We start from the raw sequence: 7,439 nt of genomic DNA on the forward strand, positions 1-7,439 counted from the left end.
TTTTTAGTATTTCTTGCTGTCATGCTCTTTTTCTCCACTGCTTTCAAACCCAGACCTAATTCTCCCAGCCTTCCTGACTTCCACAAGCACAAACATCAGTTCTCTCCCCATGTAGTGTCATTCCCTCTCCATCAAGGAAGCAAGAAAAACAGGTTTGTGGTTGGTGTTTGTTAACAGAACAAAAACAGCAGGTTAAGATTCCTCCAGGCTTGTTTTTGATTTGGTAAAAAGAAGGAGTAAGGGCAGAACTGAGAGCTGAGGACACACACCCAGGCTCCCACCTGAGCTGAGTGGGACACCTGCTCTTCAACAGGTATGGGGAGGGGAAAGGCAGCAAATCCAGACTCAGTGAAAGGAAGGGCAGTTTCATCCATTTCAAAAGAGTCACACCCACTCAAATTAACACCCATGTTTTAATTTACCTTCATACCTCCTGTTAGAGTAATTTATCTTCCAAGTCACATTACAAAATGGAGGTTTTGCCAGGGGTTAAGGGTGTTGGACCAAGTTCACAGGCTTTCCCCACTTGTTTTCCCCACTTCAGCACTTTCACATAGGTTAGATTTCCTGCAAAGGAAGAAAAGACAATTTCTCCTGATTTATGACAAGGCTGTATAGTGGATCCACCCTTATGGATCCACTATATCCACACACCTTTAATACTCTCTCAGGGAAAACAATTGTGCATATTCTCAGCTTTCCACTGTAGCAAAGTCAACTTACTGTGTTAGAAGGATGTGTGGGCTTAGCACTGCCTTCAGAAAGCTTTAAAAAGCAAATGAGAATTGCTGACAGTGGGCAGGAGCTGGGACAGTCCTTGGAGTTGTAGAACTGCTGCAGACATTTTTTGGACACCCACCTCAGGAAGGCTTAACTTAAGGTGGAACTTAACCTTTTCCACCTCCCCCTTTAGAATTGGGGGTATCTAAGTAAGGACCATCAGAAAGATTCACTGAGGGAACCAGGCTGTTGCTACCACTAGATTCTCCTGCTTTCAAATAGGATATGCAGATGAAAAGCCCTCCTTTGGAAAGGATGGTTCTGAACTCATTTGGGTCTGAACTCATGCAAATTGACCAAATATGTTTGTTGACTATAAGCTGAATAGCAGAAAAGTTTTCTAAGGGAAGATGAGCCACTTGGACCTTCCATGCCATATTTTACTCTATGTTGTTGCTTTTTTGTTTGTTTTGTTGCTTTAACAAACAAACAAACAGCACTTCAGATAAATTAGGGTGATTATTACAGGGAATTCTACTGGAAGTGTGTACATTTGGGAACTGGGATCATACACCCAATGGAAAAAACTGCTCACCCTTGTTTATTCTGACCTGTCACCTTGACAGCTCTTTGCTTTGTCCTTTAAGAGACAGTGGCCAATCACCCCCTCCAAGACATTCATGATTTTATTGGAATTTATCATAGATGTCTTTAATCAATCCTGTCCAGGCTGAAGAAACAGGGAAGGTTCAAAGAACAAGCTCAATTAATGCTTGTGTAATGGCAAGCCATCCCATACTTTGGACCACATTTGTCATCCTTCTCTGAATATTTTCCATTTCCACATGCTTTTTCCAAGCTGACAGGAGCAGAGCTGCTCGTGGATGTGGCTGTACCACAGATTTGTACAGGGGCAGGGTGAATGTTCCTGCTTTCTGACAAGATTTCATTTCTAAAAAGTGCTGAGGTCTTTGACCCCTGCTCCTGTATTACAGCCCACTCCACACAGTGGTGAGCACTTAGCTCTTTGTTTTCCATGGGAGGCTTTTCCCATATGCATCACTCTGTGTTTATGCACAGTGACACCAATAATGTACCCACGCTGCCCGTTCCCATGAGCTGCTGCTCAGCCCAGAGCTCCTGCACTGCTCCCTCTCCCTCTGGCCACAGAGCACAGAGAGTGCAGCCTCCAGGGCTGCCTTCCACCCAGGGACCAAGCCAGAGGCCAGGAGGCAGCATGCCCAGCCCAGGGGTTGCCCTGGGGGTCACTGTCTAGCCCTTGGGCTCACACTCCCCCTTACCTGGCACTCACATCCCTGCTCCTCACAGCCCAGCCAGGACGAGCTGCTTCTGCCCAGAGACACTTCTGACCAAAGTCTGGACAGGCAACTGCCTGCTCCTGCACTTTCCTCTTCAACAGATGCTCTCAGAAATAAATGGCCATGGCTACAAACCTTACATTTCCACCTTTATCCTCTTACTCTGCCTACTCAAGTCACCAGTTCACTTCAATGGTTCTTATTATATACTAGTAATTTTTCTTGTGATGTGCACCTCTAGTTGCCTCTTTAGGTCAAATGGAAAATCCACAAAAATCAGGCTGACCAGCTCCTGTTCAAAAAAACCCCTGTTCAGCACCACCCAGCTGCTGCTTTGTCCTTGAGCACACACCCAGCCCCAGGACAGTGCCTCCATTGGGAAGAGGGAGCTGCTTTTCCTTCCCCTGCTCTGGAGTAGTGGGGCTGGGGGGCATCTCTGGCCACATTTAGATAGCCAGGTTTGTATAGAGAAACCAGAATTATCAGACACATGGCAAATCCAATAAGTTTAAAAAGACTTTTCATGGCTAGGCATGCCAAAATGAGATGGTAAAATAGGACATGAAATATTTGGGGGTGTTTTTAATTTGTGTCATAGGCACATGCTTTATTTGTGTGTAGAGTGACTACTCAGTTAATTTTACAGTGCACATAAATATGAACTACTTGGTACAAGATCCATTTTTCTGTGAATGTAAAACATTACTAATGAAAGAAAACCCATATATTGTGAGATATTTCATCTGTATCATTTCAAAGTGAATCTGATAAAAGCCAAACAGAACAGAAATCTGTATTAAATTAAATCACTCCCATCAGTCCTTACCCCCGTACTCCTGAAGTCTTTAAAGTGATTTGGTGGGGAAATGTAAGCTCGGAAAATCAGTTTATTGATAAACTGAAGGGTAAAAAAAAAAAAAAAAGCATTGGCAAAAAGCAGTAGCACTTTTCTAAAGTTATTATGATACCAAATGCAAGGCTGGGGTAGAAATGTATGTTGGTTAAATTATCCTGCAGATTTCAAAATATTTCAGACCTTGTCAGCAAGGAAGAAGAAGAGTTCAGAACAAAGTTCCCAGGGAAGGCACACAAACAATGACTCAAAAAGGAAGCTTGGGAAATGTGGGGAAATGCTCAGTAATTACTTTTTAATTTGCTTCATTCAAAACCATTCAATAAGGGAACATAAAAATTAGAGCAAACAACAGAAAATTACTGTAGCCCAGACTACATTCATTATTTATAAGCACCTACTACCTCTGCAGAATAAAACCAACATATTCCATGCAAACACATGGAATTTCTCTGGTGAAATACAGGAAGATGCATCTTAAAAACTATGAGCAAACAGGAGAGGAATTAATGGGGCTTTTTAAGCAGCAGCCTTACTCACATTAAAATCAAGGAATTTTGGCTTCAAAGGAAGATGGATGAAGAACACTAGATTAGAAGAAACTGCAATCCAAGGTTCTCCTTCAACCTCTGGATAAATTCCTCCAGCCCAAGGCCAACATGTCTTTATATAAAGCAAATATTTTGGCATTAAAGAAGGAGCAGAGCCCTGCAGAAGTTGTCCCAGGTAGTAGGTGTCAATCCAAACTGTGAGGAACAGGAAGGAAAAGACTAGGAGGAAAATGAAGAGCACCAAGATAAAATTTTCCATCACAAAGTTGGGGTGGGGGCAAGCAGCCACCCTCCACATCAGGAGCTTTATGGCTGGGTGCACAGATGCCATTTTAAAATCAGAGGTGCTGTGGAAGTGACAGCTTAAAGTGTGAAAAAAAAGGGATTTTATGATACCAGAGAGAGGTTATAGGGAGCAGTGCAGTCTGAAGCACAAGGCAGGAATTGTCCCAGTCAACTCTTCCCTTCTATGGGGCTGAGGGGCAGGGCAGTGGCAAAGTGCAAACCAGTCTTAGGACACAGCTCTTGGCAGAAATGCTCTTGGAACAGTGCAGGTTTAAATTCAATAGTGGTTGCCTTGCTTCAGCCAAGCCAGGGAATGAGAATGAAAATACCTTTTCCAGTTTATTTTCCACCTCCCTCCCCATTTCTCCCCAAACAGTAGCAGGAGGATCTTGCCACCCACATTTGCACTGTCCTTAGGAATGTGTGTGCCTATTTTAGGACAATTTGGAAACCCCTGGGAGCATTCCTAATTAATAAACATGCTTTCTATTTTTCTTTCCTGTATTCCCCTGTGCATTTCCATCATCTTCCTTTGCCAGCTATTGTGTACAGAGCCATTCATGATCCAACAGCAAGGCAATGCCTAGAACTCTGGCAATACTAACCTGGCATTACCATTCAAGGGGGGAATTATTCTTCAAAACTGAAAAGCTCTTGCATCTCCTGTCAGCTCTAGGCCTGCTGTTACAGTCCAGCTGTTTTGTCTGGAAGGCAGAAATAGGAGAACCTCAAGAGATCCTGCCCTGAAAACTCTCCAGTCTGTTGTCTGTGCAGGGGACAAGGACAAGGAGGAACAAGTTCACGAGTCTCTTGCTGTTTACTAAAAATACTGCCAACATGATGCTTCTGATAATTGTGTTTGCAGTACTGGTTCAGAAAGAGGAAGTACAGATGGGTGAGAAGATATAAAAAGACTTTGTTTTTCTTCTTGTCACATGTTGTGTAACTACAACCCTGGAGGGAGCTGCCAGTGAGGAGAAGCATCAGGGTGAGCTCTTCTTTGCCCAGGTGGGTATCCAGGGAGAAAGCAATGCTGCTCAGCTCAATATCCCTGCCACCTGCCATCCTCTCTGAGTCTAGGATGAAGTTATAATTTATTTTTCCAGTCCATGGATTGTCACCCTACCTAGCCAGCTGATAAACTACACTCACTCAGTAGTCTCTTGTCAGATAACAAAACTATTTTGCACACTATGATCTTGTGCTGAATGTAAATTTAAAGGATAGGAGCTGGCTGATACTGGACCCAAGTCACTCTCCATCACATTTGAAAAGGCATGGCAGTCAGGCAAAGTCCCTGGTGACTATAGGCTGGTGGGGCACTGGAGAACTCCCCAGGGAAACCTGTCCCCTCTCCTCAAACGTGTAAGCAAAAATTCCCCAGCAACCAACAATGGCAACACAAAAATTCCCAAATCTGAACACCAGAGAAACTTACTGAAGGGGTTCAAGTAGGTGATGTCTGGCAGGTCATTTGGAATTCATTCAAGACAGCTGGTAAACTCTGCACTCGGGGTTTGTGTGGATTTTAGGCCTTTCTAATGACGTTGTCAGTATAAATATGCTGTGCCACCCACACATCTCTGCTATATTTATCCTGAAAACACTCCTGTGGGGCAGGGCAGTCCTGTTGACCCATTAACTCATAGGGAACAGAAACTCAGATGTCCAAGAGACTTGTCCAGGATCAGGCAGTGACTCTCCAGATCCAGTGCTCTTGTAGCTCTGCCTTCCTTCCCCTTGCCCACGTGAGATTCGTGCTCTCCTGCCCACTGCATTAGGGCAGCTCAGGAAGGCAGGCAGGCAGAGAGGCCCCTGTCATGTCACCCTTCAAGCAACAGGACCTCGGTGACTCTGCCAATGGAAATTCCCAGCATGGATACTGACTCCATATCACCCAGTTCGTGCTGAGCTGTATACAGCCCTGTTATCTCCCTTCATCTCGTTCAGGTTTCAGTCTCCTGTTGTACAACAAGTAGGTGATAACAGGGGCAAAGTACAGAGCTGTGTGTGACTGAGGCACTTAGCAGGGTAAGGCCTGAGCAGACCTGACTGCTCTGAGAACTTGTGCCTTGCCAGAAGGCTCTTCTGGGATTGGCATTCATTAAAACTACTGGGATTGCTACTCCTGTGGCATCCACAGTGGCCTGAGAGGATCGTGAAACAGGAGACATAAGGCAAGTGCCACAGAAGGGATTTCTGGAGGAAACATCAATGGGCTCAGAAAGGGGTGGCCAGGGCCTCAGTCAAGCCCCTGCTCTCCATGAGGCCAGGATCTGTCTGTGGGAGACTTCCTTTCATGGTGAAAGCTGCACCTTGGTGCATAAGTGGGACTCTGGAATCATCTCTTGGACAAACTGGTGTTTCAGCAGCCCCACAACAGCCTGAGCACTCTGGTCCCATGGCTTGCCCTGCTTTGGCACCTCTATGGGGGAGAGAGGGAGAGAAGAACATTGGCAGTGAATTAAGGGCAGGGAGCCCTCCATCAACTGAGTCCAATAATTTGAGGGTGGCCCACTCCACTTGGGAAGCTCTGAGGCTTCACCACTGAAGTGATCCACCCTTGGGAGAGGAGTGGAGGAAGGCAAGAAAGGCTCAGTGGAGGCACTGAATGGGCTGCCATACACATGCCCAAAGGTCTGAGTGCCCTGGGGAGCTCTCAAAGCTTTCTGTATGTCAAGTGGAGGCACAGCATCATCAGTATTCCTGTCATCCTTCTGTGATTCCCAAGGCCACAGGTGTGCTCATGGAAACTGAGCTGCAGTCAGCTCCTAATGCAGACTGTTCTCCATACAGAACAGAAAAGGGATGGGTCAGCAAAGGAGGGCTTTTTTCAACAACAGAAAAATTTTTAGTTTGACAGGCTTGTAGTAAACATAAATTATCAAGCAGGTCATGGCTCAGATCCTGAAACTTTACAGCAGCAGCCACTAAAGAGTAATGCTGGGGATTCCCCGAGTACACTGAACTGGAGCTATAATTAGACCATTTAGATATTATCTTCCTAACAGACAAAATTGCTCAGCTCCACAGTGCCCGCTGCTTCTGCTGATTCTGGAAGTTCCCCCACATATTTATTTACACTAAAAGAAAGATCTGAACCCTGGTTTCTTTGCTGCAACAAAAATCCCCCTTACATGGTGGGATCCCTACCCCAAGTAGCTCAGGACTAGTCTCCCAGACATTGGGAATGAGAAAATACCCAGTTATTTACAGTGTTCTCCTCTTACCTTCCCCCTCTGCTTCCATCCCTCGGGGAGTTTCTCCTTTTTGAGTGATGAGTTGTAAACAATACAACGCACATTATAAATTGTGCGTGCGGAGAGGATGAGTAATTGTTTTGAAAATAAGAAATACTACATAACCACTCCCTTCATGGCTACCAAGAATTGCCTTCAGCTCCCAAACCAGCTGCCAGTTAATGCACTTACACATAACATGGATGGGCCAGACCTTCCTCCAAGGTGCTTTGCTATCCTACTCTCAGTGAAACTGCATCAATCTGTTTTAGGACAGTTCTGAAAAATCTCATGCATGTAACAGCCTGAACTCACTTCCAAGCAAAAATTGGTTTGTATGGCATTTAGGCATCATCCTGTCAGCTACACTCCCAGCCTCTTATTCTATCTGTCAGCAGAAAAAGAACAGATGTCCATTTTGATCTGATTTTCATACTAATGAGGAGTATTGAACCCAGGAGCTTCAATATCA

General features: G+C 44.9%; 1 long non-coding RNA gene across 1 annotated transcript; it reads right to left on the minus strand.

Annotated features, from left to right (window-relative positions):
• Positions 1-414: 414 nt before the first annotated feature.
• Positions 415-5,647, minus strand: LOC130248397 (uncharacterized). Its single transcript, XR_008839629.1, has 3 exons — positions 5,167-5,647; positions 4,334-4,432; positions 415-567 (listed from the first exon to the last, which is right to left on the minus strand). It is a non-coding gene; the product is annotated as an uncharacterized LOC130248397 (long non-coding RNA).
• Between the last annotated feature and the right edge of the window lie 1,792 nt (positions 5,648-7,439).

Source organism: Oenanthe melanoleuca, chromosome 1A (genome assembly GCF_029582105.1).
Source record: "Oenanthe melanoleuca isolate GR-GAL-2019-014 chromosome 1A, OMel1.0, whole genome shotgun sequence".
NCBI lineage: Eukaryota > Metazoa > Chordata > Aves > Passeriformes > Muscicapidae > Oenanthe > Oenanthe melanoleuca.